Below are 18,972 nucleotides of genomic sequence, written 5' to 3' on the forward strand. Positions count from 1 at the left end.
AGAACAAGTATAATGTTTCCCCATACCTCGGGCACCAACCTATCAAAATAAAAATAAATAAATCCTCCACCTTGATGACCCGGGCAAATACGGATTATCAAATTTTTTTTCGTTGAACAACCGATTGGTCCCTTTAAAAGAGTCCGATGAGAGAACAATGGAAATTTAAACCCTTAACTTAGCACCGAATCTTTTAATCCGCCAAACACAGACTTCGAAAAATACATGAAATCAAATCACAACTGTGATGAAGACCCTTTAATCCCGGCCAAGAATTGAGGGGAGTCAACAGGAGATTCTCGAGTATGCGGTTTATTAAAGCGGCACAGCGCATGCATGCGGAGATGGCACAGGGACCGACCACAGCAGTCAGGCCCTGTACCACACTAAAAAATCACACTACAAACTTTCATATATAAAAACCCATTCCGAGGCCGAGAAAAAACCAAGGCAAAGCAAGAAACAAAGGTGCGAGTGGGCTTCCCCCCCCCTCCCTTCACCCCAGGGGAAGTTTGGCAATCCAAGAACTCTCCCACGGTTGTAAGCGGGCTGCGAGACAAAGCTGGCACATATTCATAAACAGCTTTGAGAGTTCAAGGGCTGGAATTCATAACAGTTTCCTGCTGAAACGTTTCGTCACAGTTGCCTGCTGCAAGTCGTCCAATCTTACGGTTGAAGTTCTCCCAAAGCTCCACGAGACGAAATCGTACATTGCATCAAAAACTGCTCTCAACACTCCGAAACAAACAAAGCTTCAATTAAACACCAATCAATAAACTTCATGGGCTCATGTATTTCAAAAAGACTAACAAAGGTTCTTAGAGAAGCATTTAACTTGCATTATTTGTCACATCAATATTTTAATCCCTTTCCTTGTTATTTCCCAAAACGACATGCTAAAATATACAGAAATCCCAGTTGTACGTACACTCAAAACATTAATCTCATTTGCTATTTCCATGTAAAAGCAAACAGTCTCTCTCAGGGTTCTAATTTGCAATCAATAATTCTTGTCACCAAAAATATTCCATCATCTATACAAAAATATGAAAGTTAGCTCCTTCTTTCAAGTACCGAATCCAACGCGATTCTATTTTTCACAGTTACCATTTTAACATTTGCAATCGTTATCTGCTAAACAATCCGCAGTTTCATTCACAAGCAGTTCCAGAGCAACTGCCATTATTTATTTATTTTCCCAGCTAACTTGGCACTTCTGTGCTGATGAAAGATGGTCAAGTCAGTGTTAGTAATACCTCAACTTACTCAAGTAAACGTACAAGAAGCACCACTCAATAAAAATCATGCACTTGTCCAATTCATCAGAAGACAGATAACAAAGGTAATATTTAAATTGGCTTGTTGCGTCATTGCACTCTTTTCGATAATATAATTATTTTATTTTGACCGATGTAACATTTATTTCATGGTCATGTCTTCTGTACTCCGCATAATTCTCGTTTATCCTTTTGTTTGTCTTTCCACAAATTGTAGAGTCATTTTATTTAAATTACAGTCAGGTCAGTAACAGCTCCTAATCAGTGAGAGCAATCCGGTTACAATACTTGGTACAATTCCTCATTACATTTTATGGATTTCATGATTGCTGTTGGTCTCGCCATTCTTTCAGTCATTCTGCATTATGGTAATGTAAATACAATGCTGTTTCCCATTATAGCTTGATTTCTAATATGTAGTGTATAATAACAGAGACCCTTTTTCAACATTATGTAAGTAACTTAACTTAAGATATTATTATCTTGAATCAATTCTCAGTAACTTTTTCCTATCCTCAATTAACAGATTAACAAGGTCCGAAGGTAAAAGGTTTCTTAATTTGTAATCTCCAAACAAAAGTTTATCAATTACAACAAAAAGGAACATGGTGGTTCGTTCCCAATGAGTTCTTTTTTTTTTATGAGCTTCGTTTGAAAGTAACTAACACGGTTACCATAAACTACCTCCATTTTGTATGTATTTGACAACCAATCCGGTAAAAGGTTTGTGAAAATCACTTTTCTGATTAATATCACATGCAAACATTATCATGAGTATGATAATGACCACAGCAGTCAGACCCTGCACCACACTAAAAATCACACTACAAACTTTCATATGTAAAAACCTATTCCTCGGCGGAGAAAACCAAGGCAAAGCAAGAAACAAAGGTGCAAGTGGGCTTCCCCCCCCCTCCCTACACCCTCGGGGAAGTTTGGCAATCCAATAACTCTCCCACGGTTGTAAGCGGGCTGCCAGACAAAGCTGGCACATATTCATAAAAAGTCTTGTGGTTTCAAGGGCTGGAATTCATAACAATTGCCTGCTGGAAGTTTGTTTATGGAAAGGGCAGGAGCCATGTAGGCTTTGCGTAAAATGCATTTTAAGACAGCAAGGACACCGGTGACTGGTTTGAATCCGGACAACTGATTAATGCAATTACCGAATGTTTAAATGAATCAAATGTTTAAATATGGACCATATGTGGCCAATCAATAGTCGCACCTGACATCCATACCTGACAACAACAAAGGGCTGCAACAGCTCCTCCATACCCAAACCCTTTGCCTAACACCCCCACCCACAAAAATAATCCAAAAATAAAATCGAACACTAACATGTCAATCCACAAAGTGTCTTCTGCCTTCCCTTGATTCACTTCAATTCTCAACCAACCCCTCCCAACCTCGCAAGGTACAAAGGCCAAGAGACAGGCCTGGCATTTCATGGTTAACATGATGACGTTATCGACCAGGGGAGATCAATGGCTTGGCAGGGTGGACAACACCGGGGAAATTGGTCGGTTGTCGAAGGAAGAATGAGTTACGGGAGATGGCGGCATTGAACGTATGCTTTGGGACTGATCAAAGGCATCCAAAATGGCAACACTTCACACACTATCATCCTGCACCTCCAAAAGTCAGTTGGTTTGTTTCATTTGCCAATAAGTCCCAGCGGGTCTCACTGCTGCACCTGATCAATGCCTACTGACTGTGCGTCGGTCGAAGGGTCCTGCTGCAGGAAGTTTCCTCCTGTCCAGTGGGCAGCATCGCTTGCTGGATCTGGTATAGCTGGCAAAAGGTGGAGAATAACGAGGGGAGAAAAAAATTCAAACACCACCACGTCATCCAGCTTTTTAACATACACGGCACTTGCAGACATGCATACGAGGGAAGCATATTACACTGTGCTCCGGACATGGGCTTTGTACACTTGGGCTCGGCCAAGCGGATCCAAGTATGGAGCAACACCGCGACGGGCACTCACTCTTTGTCCGGCTCTAACGGCGATGGAGTTCACGTGAGACTGGAAACCCAAGGTCCGGGAGAACCTGACTCCATGTATGTCAAGCTCGTGGTGTACGTGCTCGCAAGGGCTTGCCGCCCATGAAGAACTCTGGAGGATGCTCACTTGGTAGTCGTCTACCGAGAGACATGACCTTGCATTTGTCATATAGATCGTTCATGGAGACTAAAAACAAGGTGGGCTCAAGAATTGATCCTTGAGGTGCTGATGCATTTATGGGAGTTGGTTTGGATGTTTGGCCATTAACCGCAACCTGGATACGTGTGTCCATCGAGTAGCTGGATAACCGCTGCAACAGCTGTCCTGATCACTTGACCGAGGTTAAGCATCGAGTGATGAGCGGGTGAAGTGCCATAACCGGGACGAGCTGAATCTTGCCGGTGCTCGTGACAACCTGTTGCATCACCTGCATGGTTTGCCCAGCTCCGGAGACGGAACCTCCAGCTTCCTGCGGAGCCAAAATTTGCACGGTTTGCTCATCAGACCCCTGGGATGGGAAGAACAAACATAAATTTAAAATAAACGGTCAATCAACAACTCACTTGTGTGATTCAAAGATATCTAGAAACAAACAGACCTGAACTTGCTGTACAGTTGAAACGGTCTGCAGCGTCTGGACACCTTGTTCCGCATTCTGCTGCCACGTGCCGCTTCGGACCGTCTGACCCTGTGGCAGGGAAAAATAATTCTGCGCACATTCCTGGGCCATCACCCGTCGCACCCCTTCCTGGAGATGGCCAAGGGTGACAAGAGGGTGGGAACGATGCTGGGATTACCTGGCCATGAAAAAACAGCCGCAGCAATTCGATGTGATCCGGGGATGTTGGACAGGCCAACTCACAAATCAATTTGCAGCCACGACAATTTGTAATGAATGGCTTGACTCCATTTATTCGAATGCAGGATCACCGAAACACCTCATCTTTCTGATGCTACCCGTAAAACCAGTCCCATCTGTGGCCATCCCGTCCATCTTCTCGGTCCCAAAACCTATCCAGAAACCTCTTCCCTCTCCCCAGACGTTGACAAAAATCACAAACTGGTCAAACACTTGGAATATGTCTTTAAATCCTGAGAAATCCCACTCTCCCACACTCCCACTCTCAGCCAGGATCTCTCTTAGACAAACCACATCTCAAAGTTGGCTTCCAAAGCCAGACGCCAACTGGGCTTCCCCCGTCGTACAAAGTCCTTCCCTGGCACACCTGAGCTCCTATCCACCTGCGAGGTTTTTTATCCGCAGCTTTGAGTTCTGCTCTCCCCCTCTGGGCTGACTCCACTGACGCACATCTTGATGACACATGGAAACCGAGGCTTTCAAGATCATTGGAACGTCTCACGATGAAGCCGAGTCAACGGGCCGGTCACTTCACCATCTCCGACAGGTCGGTGGTTTCTGTCTTCTTCCGCCTCATTTTCTGGTCTTGCATCCTCTGCCCTCTCCGTGTTTTGTCCCCACCAGGAATCTTCAGGACGCACACACAACGCACCAGTAACCCCCTCCTCGTGAAACTGCCCAAATCCAGAACCTCTGGAGATGCAACATTAGTTTGATCAACGTACTGGTGAGTCGAGTGAAGAGGACATGTTATAACTCCTTCACACCGAGATGGACAAGATTGCCGGCATCCTCGGTGAGAGCGGATACCCTGAGTACATCATCAGGAGGTTGATGCACAAATTCCTCACTGCCGTAAACGTACGGAAGGTGGGTCCTGAAAAGTGCCCCGGTCCACATCAAGGATTCCTTGGAAAGGGAAGATGTCGCAAAGATATGAGGGAACAAATCAAAAGATAAATCTCAAGCACGTATCTGGCTGTTCGTCCAAGAGTGATTTTTTTAACCTCTCGACGTTCAATTCCTGAAAGCCTCAAAACTTTAGTGGTAGAAGTGGGTTTGAGAAGTTCACAATCTTGGGTTATGTGAGATGTAAATAGTCTCAGGGGGTTCAAATTCAATAACCGCTGAACAATGTCGTTCAATTACAATATCCGAGCGTTGAAGCGATCAGCTCGATGAATTGGAGGAGAACGTAAACAACTCCGCAGATTCCATGCCTCGGCCAAACGAGTCGAATGGAAATGGGGAGGGCAAGAGGGGACGGTGGGGACGAGTCCGTGGCCAAAATGTAAGAGGATGCTCAGTGTGAAGTGAAGTGCTGTGAACACCCCCCACTCCAGCTTGATGCCTGTGTGCGAGCTGCGAGCGAAGGATGTTCATAGAGCCTCGGACACAATGATGACGGCCAATTAGAATCCACCGGTCCAAAAAACCTTCACAAACGAGTGCACAAGTCACCAATGTGAGAAGCCTTGCTTCCTGTCATCGAACTGGACAAGTTGGCGGACACCTTCAGAAGGAACGGAAAACATCTACGACAAAGCAACCGTGAAACGCCATGTCACCGATGAGTGATTCGGGAGGTTCTGAGATGAGGTGGTGCAGGTGGAGGCAACAAACATCGGAATGAAAGCTCAGCATGGACACAGCTTCCATTCAAGGATGTTTACAGCCTCACACGCTGCCAGTGTGTGCCCACGTCGTCTTGCGCCGAGTGGACATCGAGGATGGACTCGTCAGAGCGTATGAGCGATAAATTGCAAGATCAGTATGCTGCAAAAAAAAAACAAATAAATAAATGAATTCACAGGTAGGGATGTGAATTCAAATAACTTGAGCACCTTCCATTTCCTGGGCTTCATTTGGGGAACGATGTCGATGAGAAAGTCGAACCGGTTCACCTCGCTGATGGCCGTGGCAATGTCGTTCCTCTGGTTCAAGGGAACGGTGAAGAACATCGAAGGTGGAGTTACTCCCAGGTGTGTATCATTCATCAAATAGTCAGGCTTTTCTTGCGTTCCCAAATTAATTATCACAACTGGAGAACATAATCATTAACATTGATGCACAAGCATCTCGAACAAGGCCCGAGGAGAGAGAGAGAGAGAGAGAGAGAGAGAGAGAGAGAGAGAGAGAGAGAGAGAGAGAGAGAGAAAAGAGAGACAGAGAGAGAGAGAGAGAGAGAGAGAGAGAGAGAGAGAGAGACAGAGAGAGAGAGAGAGAGAGAGAGAGAGAGAGAGAGAGAGAGAGAGAGAGAGAGAGAGATAAATATATTTTAATTCAATTCACACTTTGTTTACTACCTCCACCACCAAAGGTGGACCAGAGATCATGTTTTCATCCCCGTTTGTATGTCCGTCTGCCTGTGTGCACGATATCTCACTAAGTTGTGGACGGATTTGAATGAAACTTGGTGGACATGTTGAACGTGTGACAAGGACTAATAGATTCGATTTTAGTGAAGATCCGGATAGGGATTCTTTAGTTGCCCTTTCAAAATGGCGATTAAAAGAACAAGTATAATGTTTCCCCATACCTCGGGCACCAACCTATCAAAATAAAAATAAATAAATCCTCCACCTTGATGACCCGGGCAAATACGGATTATCAAATTTTTTTTCGTTGAACAACCGATTGGTCCCTTTAAAAGAGTCCGATGAGAGAACAATGGAAATTTAAACCCTTAACTTAGCACCGAATCTTTTAATCCGCCAAACACAGACTTCGAAAAATACATGAAATCAAATCACAACTGTGATGAAGACCCTTTAATCCCGGCCAAGAATTGAGGGGAGTCAACAGAAGATTCTCGAGTATGCGGTTTATTAAAGCGGCACAGCACATGCATGCGGAGATGGCACAGGGACCGACCACAGCAGTCAGACCCTGTACCACACTAAAAAATCACACTACAAACTTTCATATATAAAAACCCATTCCTAGGCGGAGAAAATCAAGGCAAAGCAAGAAACAAAGGTGCAAGTGGGCTTCTCTCCCCCTCCCTTCACCCCAGGGGAAGTTTGGCAATACAAGAACTCTCCCACGGTTGTAAGCGGGCTGTGAGACAAAGCTGGCACATATTCATAAACAGCTTTGAGGGTTCAAGGGCTGGAATTCATAACAGTTTCCTGCTGAAAGTTTTCATCACAGTTGCCTGCTGCAAAGTCGTCCAATCTTTCAGTTGAAGTTCTCCCAAAGCTCCACGAGACGAAATCGTACATTGCATCAAAAACTGCTCTCGACACTCCGAAACAAACAAAGCTTCAATTAAACACCAATCAATAAACTTCATGGGCTCATATATTTCAATAAGACTAACAAAGGTTCTTGTAGAAGCATTTAACTTGCATTATTTGTCACATCTATATTTTAATCCCTTTCCTTGTTATTTCCCAAAACGACATGCTAAAATATACAGAAATCCCAGTTGTACGTACACTCAAAACATTAATCTCATTTGCTATTTCCATGTAAAAGCAAACAGTCTCTCTCAGGGTTCAATTTGTAATCAATAATTCTTGTCACCAAAAATATTCCATCATCCATACAAAAACATGAAAGTTAGCTCCTTCTTTCAAGTACCGAATCCAACGCGATTCTATTTTTCACAGTTACAATTTTAACATTTGCAATCGTTATCTGCTAAACAATCCGCAGTTTCATTCACAAACAGTTCCAGAGCAACTGCCATTATTTATTTATTTTCCCAGCTAACTTGGCACTTCTGTGCTGATGAAAGATGGTCAAGTCAGTGTTAGTAATACCTCAACTTACTCAAGTAAACGTACAAGAAGCACCACTCAATAAAAATCATGCACTTGTCTAATTAATCAGAAGACAGATAACAAAGGTAATATTTAAATTTGCTTGTTGTGTCATTGCACTCTTTTCGATAATATAATTATTTTATTTTGACCGATGTAACATTTATTTCATGGTCATGTCTTCTGTACTCCGCATAATTCTCGTTTATCCTTTTGTTTGTCTTTCCACAAATTGTAGAGTCATTTTATTTAAATTACAGTCAGGTCAGTACCAGCTCCTAATCAGTGAGAGCAATCCGGTTACAATACTTGGTACAATTCCTCATTACATTTTATGGATTTCATGATTGCTGTTGGTCTCGCCATTCTTTCAGTCATTCTGCATTATGGTTATATTATGTAAATACAATGCTGTTTTCCATTATAGCTTGATTTCTAATATGTAGTGTATAATAACAGAGACCCTTTTTCAACATTATGTAAGTAACTTAACTTAAGATATTATTATCTTGAATCAATTCTCAGTAACTTTTTCCTATCCTCAATTAACAGATTAACAAGGTCCGAAGGTAAAAGGTTTCTTAATTTGTAATCTCCAAACAAAAGTTTATCAATTACAACAAAAAGGAACATGGTGGTTCGTTCCCAATGAGTTCTTTTTTTTTTATGAGCTTCGTTTGAAAGTAACTAACACGGTTACCATAAACTACCTCCATTTTGTATGTATTTGACAACCAATCCGGTAAAAGGTTTGTGAAAATCACTTTTCTGATTAATATCACATGCAAACATTATCATGAGTATGATAATGACCACAGCAGTCAGACCCTGTACCACACTAAAAATCACACTACAAACTTTCATATGTAAAAACCTATTCCTCGGCGGAGAAAAGCAAGGCAAAGCAAGAAACAAAGGTGCAAGTGGGCTTCCCCCCCTCCCTACACCCTCGGGGAAGTTTGGCAATCCAATAACTCTCCCACGGTTGTAAGCGGGCTGCCAGACAAAGCTGGCGCATATTCATAAACAGTCTTGTGGTTTCAAGGGCTGGAATTCATAACAGTTGCCTGCTGGAAGTTTGTTTATGGAAAGGGCAGGAGCCATGTAGGCTTTGCGTAAAATGCATTTTAAGACAGCAAGGACACCGGTGACTGGTTTGAATCCGGACAACTGATTAATGCAATTACCGAATGTTTAAATGAATCAAATGTTTAAATATGGACCATATGTGGCCAATCAATAGTCGCACCTGACATCCATACCTGACAACAACAAAGGGCTGCAACAGCTCCTCCATACCCAAACCCTTTGCCTAACACCCCCACCCACAAAAATAATCCAAAAATAAAATCGAACACTAACATGTCAATCCACAAAGTGTCTTCGGCCTTCCCTTGATTCACTTCAATTCTCAACCAACCAACCCCTCCCAACCTCGCAAGGTACAAAGGCCAAGAGACAGGCCTGGCATTTCATGGTTAACATGATGACGTTATCGACCAGGGGAGATCAATGGCTTGGCAGGGTGGACAACACCGGGGAAATTGGTCGGTTGTCGAAGGAAGAATGAGTTACGGGAGATGGCGGCATTGAACGTATGCTTTGGGACTGATCAAAGGCATCCAAAATGGCAACACTTCACACACTATCATCCTGCACCTCCACAGGTTCGTTTCATTTGCCAATAAGTCCCAGCGGGTCTCACTGCTGCACCTGATCAATGGCTACTGACTGTGCGTCGGTCGAAGGGTCCCGCTGCAGGAAGTTTCCTCCTGTCCAGTGGGCAGCATCGCTTGCTGGATCTGGTATCACTGGCAAAAGGTGAAGAATAACGAGGGGACAAAAAAATTCAAACACCACCACGTCATCCAGCTTTTTAAGACACACAGCACTTGCAGACATGCATACGAGGGAAGCATATTACACTGTGCTCCGGACATGGGCTTTGTACACTTGGGCTCGGCCAAGCGGATCCAAGTATGGAGCAACACCGCGAAGGGCACTCACTCTTTGTCCGGCTCTAACGGCGATGGAGTTCACGTGAGATTGGAAACCCAAGGTCCGGGAGAACCTGACTCCATGTATGTCAAGCTCGTGGTGTACGTGCTCGCAAGGGCTTGCCGCCCATGAAGAACTTTGGAGGATGCTCACTTGGTAGTCGTCTCCCGAGAGACATGACCTTGCATTTGTCACACAGATCGTTCATGGAGACTAAAAATAAGGTGGGCTCAAGAATTGATCCATGAGGTGCTGATGCATTTATGGGAGTTGTGTTGGATGTTTGGCCATTAACCGCAACCTGGATACGTCTGTCCATCGAGTAGCTGGATAACCACTGCAACAGCTGTCCTGATCACTTGACCAAGGTTAAGCATCGAGTGATGAGCGGGTGAAGTGCCCTAACCGGGACGAGCTGAATCTTGCCGGTGCTCGTGACAACCTGTTGCATCACCTGCATGGTTTGCCCAGCTCCTGAGACGGAACCTCCAGCACCCTGTGGAGCCAAAATTTGCACGGTTTGCTCATCAGACCCCTGGGGTGGGAAGAACAAACGGATAAATTTAAAATAAACGGTCAATCAACAACTCACTTGTGTGATTCAAAGATATCTAGAAACAAACAGACCTGTACTTGCTGTACAGTTGAAACGGTCTGCAGCGTCTGGACACCTTGTGCCGCATTCTGCTGCCACGTGCCGCATTGGACCGTCTGACCCTGTGGCAGGGAAAAATAATTCTGCGCACATTCCTGGGCCATCACCCGTCGCACCCCTTCCTGGAGATGGCCAAGGGTGACAAGAGGGTGGGAACGATGCTGGGATTACCTGGCCATGAAAAAACAGCCGCAGCAATTCGATGTGATCCGGGGATGTTGGACAGGCCAACTCACAAATCAATTTGCAGCCACGACAATTTGTAATGAATGGCTTGACTCCATTTATTCGAATGCAGGATCACCGAAACACCTCATCTTTCTGATGCTACCCGTTAAACCAGTCCCATCTGTGGCCATCCCGTCCATCTTCTCGGTCCCAAAACCTATCCAGAAACCTCTTCCCTCTCCCCAGACGTTGACAAAAATCACAAACTGGTCAAACACTTGGAATATGTCTTTAAATCCTGAGAAATCCCACTCTCCCACACTCCCACTCTCAGCCATGATCTCTCTTAGACAAACCACATCTCAAAGTTGGCTTCCAAAGCCAGACGCCAACTGGGCTTCCCCCGTCGTACAAAGTCCTTCCCTGGCACACCTGAGCTCCGATCCACCTGCGAGGTTTTTTATCCGCAGCTTTGAGTTCTGCTCTCCCCCTCTGGGCTGACTCCACTGACGCACATCTTGATGACACATGGAAACCGAGGCTTTCAAGATCATTGGAACGTCTCACGATGAAGCCGAGTCAACGGGCCGGTCACTTCACCATCTCCGACAGGTCGGTGGTTTCTGTCGTCTTCCGCCTCATTTTCTGGTCTTGCACCCTCTGCCCTCTCCGTGTTTTGTCCCCACCAGGAATCTTCAGAACGCACACACAACGCACCAGTAACCCCCTCCTCGTGAAACTGCCCAAATCCAGAACCTCTGGAGATGCAACATTAGTTTGATCAACGTACTGGTGAGTCGAGTGAAGAGGACATGTTATAACTCCTTCACACCGAGATGGACAAGATTGCCGGCATCCTCGGTGAGAGCCGATACCCTGAGTACATCATCAGGAGGTTGACGCACAAATTCCTCAATGCTGCAGACGTACGGAAGGTGGGTCCTGAAAAGTGCCCGGTCCACATCAAGGATTCCTTGGAAAGGGAAGATGTCGCAAAGATATGAGGGAACAAATCAAAAGATAAATCTCAAGCACGTATCTGGCTGTTCGTCCAAGAGTGATTTTTTTAACCTCTCGACGTTCGATTCCTGAAAGCCTCAAAACTTTAGTGGTAGAAGTGGGTTTGAGAAGTTCACAATCTTGGGTATGTGATATGTAAATAGTCTCAGGGGGTTCAAATTCAATAACCGCTGAACAATGTCGTTCAATTACAATATCCGAGCGTTGAAGCGATCAGCTCGATGGATTGGAGGAGAACGTAAACAACTCCGCAGATTCCATGCCTCGGCCAAACGAGTCGAATGGAAATGGGGATGGCAAGAGGGGACGGTGGGGACGAGTCCGTGGCCAAAATGTAAGAGGATGCTCAGTGTGAAGTGAAGTGAAGTGCTGTGAACACCCCCCACTCCAGCTTGATGCCTGTGTGCGAGCTGCGAGCGAAGGATGTTCATAGAGCCTCGGACACAATGATGACGGCCAATTAGAATCCACCGGTCCCAAAAACCTTCACAAACCAGTGCACAAGTCACCAATGTGAGAAGCCTTGCTTCCTGTCATCGAACTGGACAAGTTGGCGGACACCTTCAGAAGGAACGGAAAACATCTACGACAAGCAACCGTGAAACGCCATGTCACCGATAAGTGATTCGGGTGGTTCTGAGATGAGGTGGTGCAGGTGGAGGCAACAAACATCGGAATGAAAGCTCAGCATGGACACAGCTTCCATTCAAGGATGTTTACAGCCTCACACGCTGCCAGTGTGTGCCCACGTCGTCTTGCGCCGAGTGGACATCGAGGATGGACTCGTCAGAGCGTATGAGCGATAAATTGCAAGATCAGTATGCTGCAAAAAAAAAACAAATAAATAAATGAATTCACAGGTAGGGATGTGAATTCAAATAACTTGAGCACCTTCCATTTCCTGGGCTTCATTTGGGGAACGATGTCGATGAGAAAGTCGAACCGGTTCACCTTGCTGATGGCCGTGGCAATGTCGTTCCTCTGGTTCAAGGGAACGGTGAAGAACATCGAAGGTGGAGTTACTCCCAGGTGTGTATCATTCATCAAATAGTCAGGCTTTTCTTGCGTTCCCAAATTAATTATCACAACTGGAGAACATAATCATTAACATCGATGCACAAGCATCTCGAACAAGGCCCGAGGAGAGAGACAGAGAGAGAGAGAGAGAGAGAGAGAGAGAGAGAGAGAGAGAGAGAGAGAGAGAGAGAGAGAGAGAGAGAGAGAGAGAGAGAGAGAGAGAGAGAGAGAGAGAGAGAGAGAGAGAGAGAGAGAGAGAGAGAGAGAGAGAGAGAGAGAGAGAGAGAGAGAGAGAGAGAGAGAGAGAGAGAGAGAGAGAGAGAGAGAGAGAGACAGAGAGAGAGAGAGAGAGAGAGAGAGAGAGAGAGAGAGAGAGAGAGAGAGAGAGAGAGAGAGAGAGAGAGAGAGAGAGAGAGAGAGAGAGAGAGAGACAGAGAGAGAGAGAGAGAGAGAGAGAGAGAGAGAGAGAGAGAGAGAGAGAGAGAGAGAGAGAGAGAGAGAGAGAGAGAGAGAGAGAGAGAGAGAGAGAGAGAGAGAGAGAGAGAGAGAGAGAGAGAGAGAGAGAGAGAGAGAGAGAGAGAGAGAGAGAGAGAGAGAGAGAGAGAGAGAGAGAGAGAGAGAGAGAGAGAGAGAGAGACAGAGAGAGAGAGAGAGAGAGAGAGAGAGAGAGAGAGAGAGAGAGAGAGAGAGAGAGAGAGAGAGAGAGAGAGAGAGAGAGAGAGACAGAGAGAGAGAGAGAGAGAGAGAGAGAGAGAGAGAGAGAGAGAGAGAGAGAGAGAGAGAGAGAGAGAGAGAGAGAGAGAGAGAGAGAGAGAGAGAGAGAGAGAGAGAGAGAGAAGAGGACCTGCTGCGATATAGCCCAGCACTTCGCAAGGTGAGCAAAGCCACAAGTGTCCGATTCAGGAACCTCTGATGTGCGACGTCAATGAGTCACCAGCACTGGGGAAAGGGGGACAAACAAATTAAAAATTTTTATCAAGTTTGTTTTGGGAATCTCGAGAAATGGAGATGTTTGTCAGACTGGAGAGATGTTCCGAGTAAACCCACAGCCCTCAGTGCTGGATCGCAATCGTCGGCACTTCGTTGAAGCCATTCTGCCGAAACGCAGAGAAATATGAATAATCTGCAAGGAACACTCACGTACCGAGAATGGTCTGATAAAGGTCAATGGTAACCTGGTACCACCCAAGGAAAAATAAATAAATAAAATGATGCTGGAACTTTTTGTCGGCTTCGATGTTTTTTTACAGTTTATACCTCTTTTTAAGGTCACAGATTTCAGCAAACTTTGATCTGCCACTGATATCATGACCTTTGACATTCATTTCGTCCCTGGGAACCTCTCAGCAACTTGAATGTTCGTTACAAATGGCCTACTAAGTTGGTGGTAACCACGTTCACTCTTCACCACTTCAGGAAGAAGAAGATTATTCTTTGCTCAAAATCAAAGCCACTTCCGATGGCTTGTCACAATCAGGCTGCTCGTTATGCAGATATGCTCATGGACAGGCACGTGCACGGACTGTGATGATTACAAATGTCGCAACCTCGATGAAGAGGGGTGGGGGAGGGGTAAATGAAGGGGAAAAAAAATAAAATAAAATTGGAAGAACAACAAAATCGTGGAAATTAAAATCTTTCGGTCGAAAACACTCCCAGGCACTCGCTGATGAACCTCTGAAAGTTTGACGAAGATACGTTCAGCCTTCTCTGAGAAAAATGGCGACAGACAGACAGATGGTGGGATACGCATTAATTCAGAAGTTGTAAAATCTCCAACTCCAAAAACTTTTCCGAAGAGGTGTTTTCAGCATTTTAAAGGCCACGGGCTGATGAAATGGAGTTGTTGGCTGCTTGACGGTGAGAAGCGTGTTTGCAAACTCCAAAACAGGTACGAAAAAAAAGAAAAGACCTTGCAAAAGGTGATCCCGATCAAGCACAGGAGGAGGAGGAGGGGGATACCATCAACGAAGGAGCCAAAACACGCTCGACATGGAGAAATGGGCACACCTGCTACATTTGCCGATTGCCGTCCTCGGCGTGAATCCGGGCACGTAACGAGAGCTCCCGGATGAAAAATTGAACGGCCTTCGCGAAAAGCACCACAGCTTCGAGACTGATCATCTGCTCGACAACGTTTGAGGAGGGACAAAAACAGGCGGGAAGGGACAACGGACGCGTGTTGGCCGAAGAAATTTGTCAACTGACTGGTGCTGAAAATACGGATGGTGGAATGAATGCAACCGGCTCAGTGCCGAGAGTCACCGAGCACACGAGCGAAGTTTATTTGCCGAACTTGCGAATGAATTTTTTTTTGCAGCAACACGTTCAAAGCACCACGGATGATCAATCGTGCTAAAAGTTCCCAAAGTACTGAGGTTGACAAATTATTTTTTGATTGGGTTCTCCGATGAGTACCAGCAGAAATGGCTTGGCAATCACAAAAGAAAAAAAATATTCTCAGCTTTGATTCTTTAAAGTGCCTCCCAGCGATGTAGGCATCCGACTCCTCTGTAAGTGCTCTCTCAGAACGTCCGCTTCAGACGAGACACTCGCAAACCTCTTCATTTCTGTTCCCGACGTTCCGATGTAACTTTTATCAGAATTATCACAGAAGAATCTTACCTGGAGGCCAGACTAGCTGAGCAAACCTTCCCTCATCGGCCTCTGCTGTGCGAGTATGCTTTCTTCGCATTGTTGAAGTACAAATTTAATTGTTTTGTTCTTTTTTAACCGCGCATGAGTACCTGAGTACCGGTTATGTGAACCCACGCCGAAGTACTTTTTATAATTTCAATCAGCTTGAAAAAAATCAATTCCTCCCTCGTATGTTCTAGATATAACTAGAACATCGAATTTGGAAGTGAATGTGGGACAAGCGATAGGGACAAGCAAGCATTGCTTGAGGTCTCAACATCCAAGTTCGTAAATAAATGGCCCGTAACCCGAATGACTGGCCTCCACTTGCAAGTCCGACTTGAAAATATGTATTTTTTACGCAAACGTGTCGATGTGTATTTCCTCCGCATTACATGTCAACCAACTGTTACATATGATCTCAATTGAAGGTCACACGAAAGAGTGCGAGAGAGAGAGAAAAGAGATAAGTCGAGAGAACATCAAATATTTTTAAAACGACAGTTACGGTCTTCAAAAGGATTTTCAATGGGCACATGACCTTTGACCTGCTGCCCAAAACGGAATCGGTTAATCTACGTCGTATAGCCCATACTTGTGTGAAGTTTGGTTGGAATCCCTTTTGTAGTTCATAAGTCATCGCAGTAGCAAACTAGAGGGGGAGTGCAAAAGTGCAAAAAGGGAGAGTGCAAAACCTCCGCCGCCAATACTGCTGGGTCACTCAAGTGAACCTTATATCTTATTCATTAAATATGATGTCAACAGTGCTGAGAGTTATAGTTCTTTTCTCCAACATTTTTTTTTGGGGGGGGGCGGGGTTGGAAATCACTTAAAACATGTAAAAATGCAAAACAAAAAATCGAAATTTTGTTGAAAAAAAAAGTTGCAAAATTTTTTTTCTCCAACAATTTTCTTTTCGGGGGGGGTGGAAATCACTTAAAACATGCAGAAATGCAAAAAAAAAATTCTTTTTTGGGGGGGGGGTTGGAAATCACTTAAAACATGTAGAAATGCAAAAAAGCTTTCTCTATTTTTTGGAGGGGGTAACAATTTTTTTGGGGGGGGTGGAAATCACTTAAAACATGTAAAAATGCAAAAAAAAAAATTTTCTCAAACAATTTTTTATGGGGAGGGGTGGGGGGGTTGGAAATCACTTAAAATATTGAGAAATGCAAAAAAAAAAACATTTTTTTTCTCTAACAATTTTTTGGGGGGGTTGGAAATCACTTAAAACATGTAGAAATGCAAAAAAAGTTTTCTCTATTGTTTTTGGGGGGGGGGAACAATTTTTTTGGGGGGTGTTGGAAATCACTTAAAACATGTAGAAATGCAAAAATAAAAAATTTTTCTCTGACAATTTTTTTTGGGGGGGGGGGACCAAGTCCAAAATTTAATGCCATGATCCTTGGACCATACCTAACCCCCCCACCAAGTTTCGTCGAAATCCGTCAAGGAGTTTTTGCGTAATACTGTTCACAAACAAACAAACAAACAAACAGAAAGGGGTGAAAACTAACCTCCATCCATCTTCGAAGATGGCGGAGGTTAAAAAAACGGGCTTCGGACAGACGCACGCAGGTACCGGTGTTCCACTGTGTTGTCATGAGAATGAAAAACAAAATAACTGCTTTCAAATCCAGTTCCGTGTTCCAAAGGTTGATGAATCAAATCGGTAAATAATGATTCGAAACGTGAACGAACATCGGCTGAAACATTGTCTGGCGCCTGGTCCGAATTCCAAGGTCAAAGTGTCTCCGCCAGGGTGACGTATCCCACTGAGAGGCCGGATCTGGATTCGGACCTGAACCAAAATCGAATCGGCTTGATCATGTCACCGACCCAACTCGTGCACCAAGTTTCGTCCGAATCCATCTATAACTTTTTGATATATCAAGATATCTGTCGTTTTTGGTCCCATCACTCAATGGTGAAGAATCAGTTAAAAATTTTTAAAATCAAATCCAGATCCTCACCAAAATCGAATCGATTCGTCCTTGTCACACGCCCAACCTGTCCAACAAGTTTTGTCCCAATCCGCACACAGCATTTTGAGATATCCTGCTCGCAAAGACACAGACAGGGCTGGAAAACATAACCTACGTTCACCTTCGGAAGCTGAGGTGCTAATACTTAGTCAACATTTTCAACAAAGACAAAAATAAATAAATAAATAAATAAATAACGAGCAAAGACATTGTTCGACGTCTAGGCATGGACGACGTGGGTGAAGGAGGCGGCTATCGTTCATTGTTATCGCCAGAAGCTGTTCGGTTAAAATCTCTCAACAACAGAGCGTTTCATCAACTCACAGTGACAGAAAGATAACTAATTAACCACACTGGGTCAAAGCCCAGGTGCCAACAACATTTTTGGAAAGCTCTTCATTTTTAATTATTTACTGCAATCGGTGGCTCCAAATTGGGAGTCGAAAGCCCCCACCGAGCCAGCAACCACCTGTTCACAAGAACCTCGTTGCTCTGTCCAATTTCACCTGTCAGCTTGTCTTTGTACCTGCACCTCACTAACTCAGCCTCTCCACTAACAAGTACGTGCATCCCGTGTCCACAGACTGTCGCCAGCCTTTTAACCTTTCACATTGCGACGTCGTTCAGCTCTTCAATCAGACAACATCATTCGGGACACCTGTAAACGAGGTGGGCACGCTTAAAACAGAGCAGCGGCTAACTTAACAAAACAATTCCCAAACAAGGTAAGTGAGATGCACATGGTAACTCGACTGGTGGGAAGAATCTGCATCAAAACATTGATTTGCCGAAGCAAACGTGAAGGAACGTTCATTGTACTGATTGAGCCACAGGTGAAGTGTCACAAAGTCGTGCAGGTACCGTGATGGCAGAACATTTCCCTGGATTAGCCATCTCTGAATCACACAATCCGGTTTGCACTGGATTTCTCAATTCCCTCCATTTGTCTCACCTCCACGTCTTCATCCATCTTCATTATTTTCTTTATTCTGGAAAGAGGAATCTCCTGCACCTTGAATTCGCACTGCACATGAGGGGCAACAAAGGTGTCATCACCAACTGGAACATGTTACAAAAGTTTATTTGACTGCACATCACCCCAACAACCCCTCTCCTCTCCACCTGAACCTCCCTCAGAAAGCCAAACCCTGCAGGCCTTGCCAACGTGCTGCAAGATTCGAATCAGCAGTGATGGGCCTTGAAAGATTCCCCTCATGACCCCTGCTCTCCACATCCTCCTTCCCATCCTCAATTTCACACCTGAAGCCACAGGAGGCACAGGTTTCCTCCTGAAGAGAGAATGCTGTGGTGCCACACATGCGAGAGTCCGGTCACTCGTCCGAACAGACACGGCACGGATGAAGAGAAATGAAGCAAGCAGGTTGTGAGAGACCCCAAGGACTTCCAGTCGGGATAAATCACGTGTCAGAAAACAAATAAACAAACAAACAAAAAAAAAAAACATCAATCAATCAAGGTGATCGATCGGTCTCAAAGATTACATTCAAATGGAACAACTTGCTGGGTAAGTGAGATGAGCTGGGTAAGTGAGATGAGCTGGGTAAGTGAGAAAAAGAAGCTCAT

At 44.7% G+C, this 18,972-nt stretch overlaps 1 long non-coding RNA gene and 1 pseudogene across 2 annotated transcripts; both read right to left on the reverse strand.

The window, feature by feature from the left end:
• Positions 1 to 296: 296 nt before the first annotated feature.
• LOC147006658 (uncharacterized) lies at positions 297 to 18,804 on the reverse strand (annotated as a pseudogene). The gene is made up of 9 exons (XR_015054678.1): positions 18,649 to 18,804; positions 18,341 to 18,412; positions 14,777 to 14,890; positions 12,641 to 12,730; positions 10,534 to 10,683; positions 10,264 to 10,441; positions 5,986 to 6,182; positions 3,881 to 4,030; positions 297 to 3,790 (listed from the first exon to the last, which is right to left on the reverse strand). The product of XR_015054678.1 is annotated as an uncharacterized LOC147006658 (transcript).
• On the reverse strand, positions 6,951 to 10,263 carry LOC147006659 (uncharacterized). Its single transcript, XR_015054677.1, has 2 exons — positions 9,916 to 10,263; positions 6,951 to 9,719 (listed from the first exon to the last, which is right to left on the reverse strand). It is a non-coding gene; the product is annotated as an uncharacterized LOC147006659 (long non-coding RNA).
• Positions 18,805 to 18,972: the final 168 nt, after the last annotated feature.

Source organism: Eptatretus burgeri, unplaced genomic scaffold (genome assembly GCF_056783735.1).
Source record: "Eptatretus burgeri isolate ZD-2024b unplaced genomic scaffold, Ebu_testis_v1 Ebu_testis_scaffold_3157, whole genome shotgun sequence".
Taxonomy (NCBI): domain Eukaryota; kingdom Metazoa; phylum Chordata; class Myxini; order Myxiniformes; family Myxinidae; genus Eptatretus; species Eptatretus burgeri.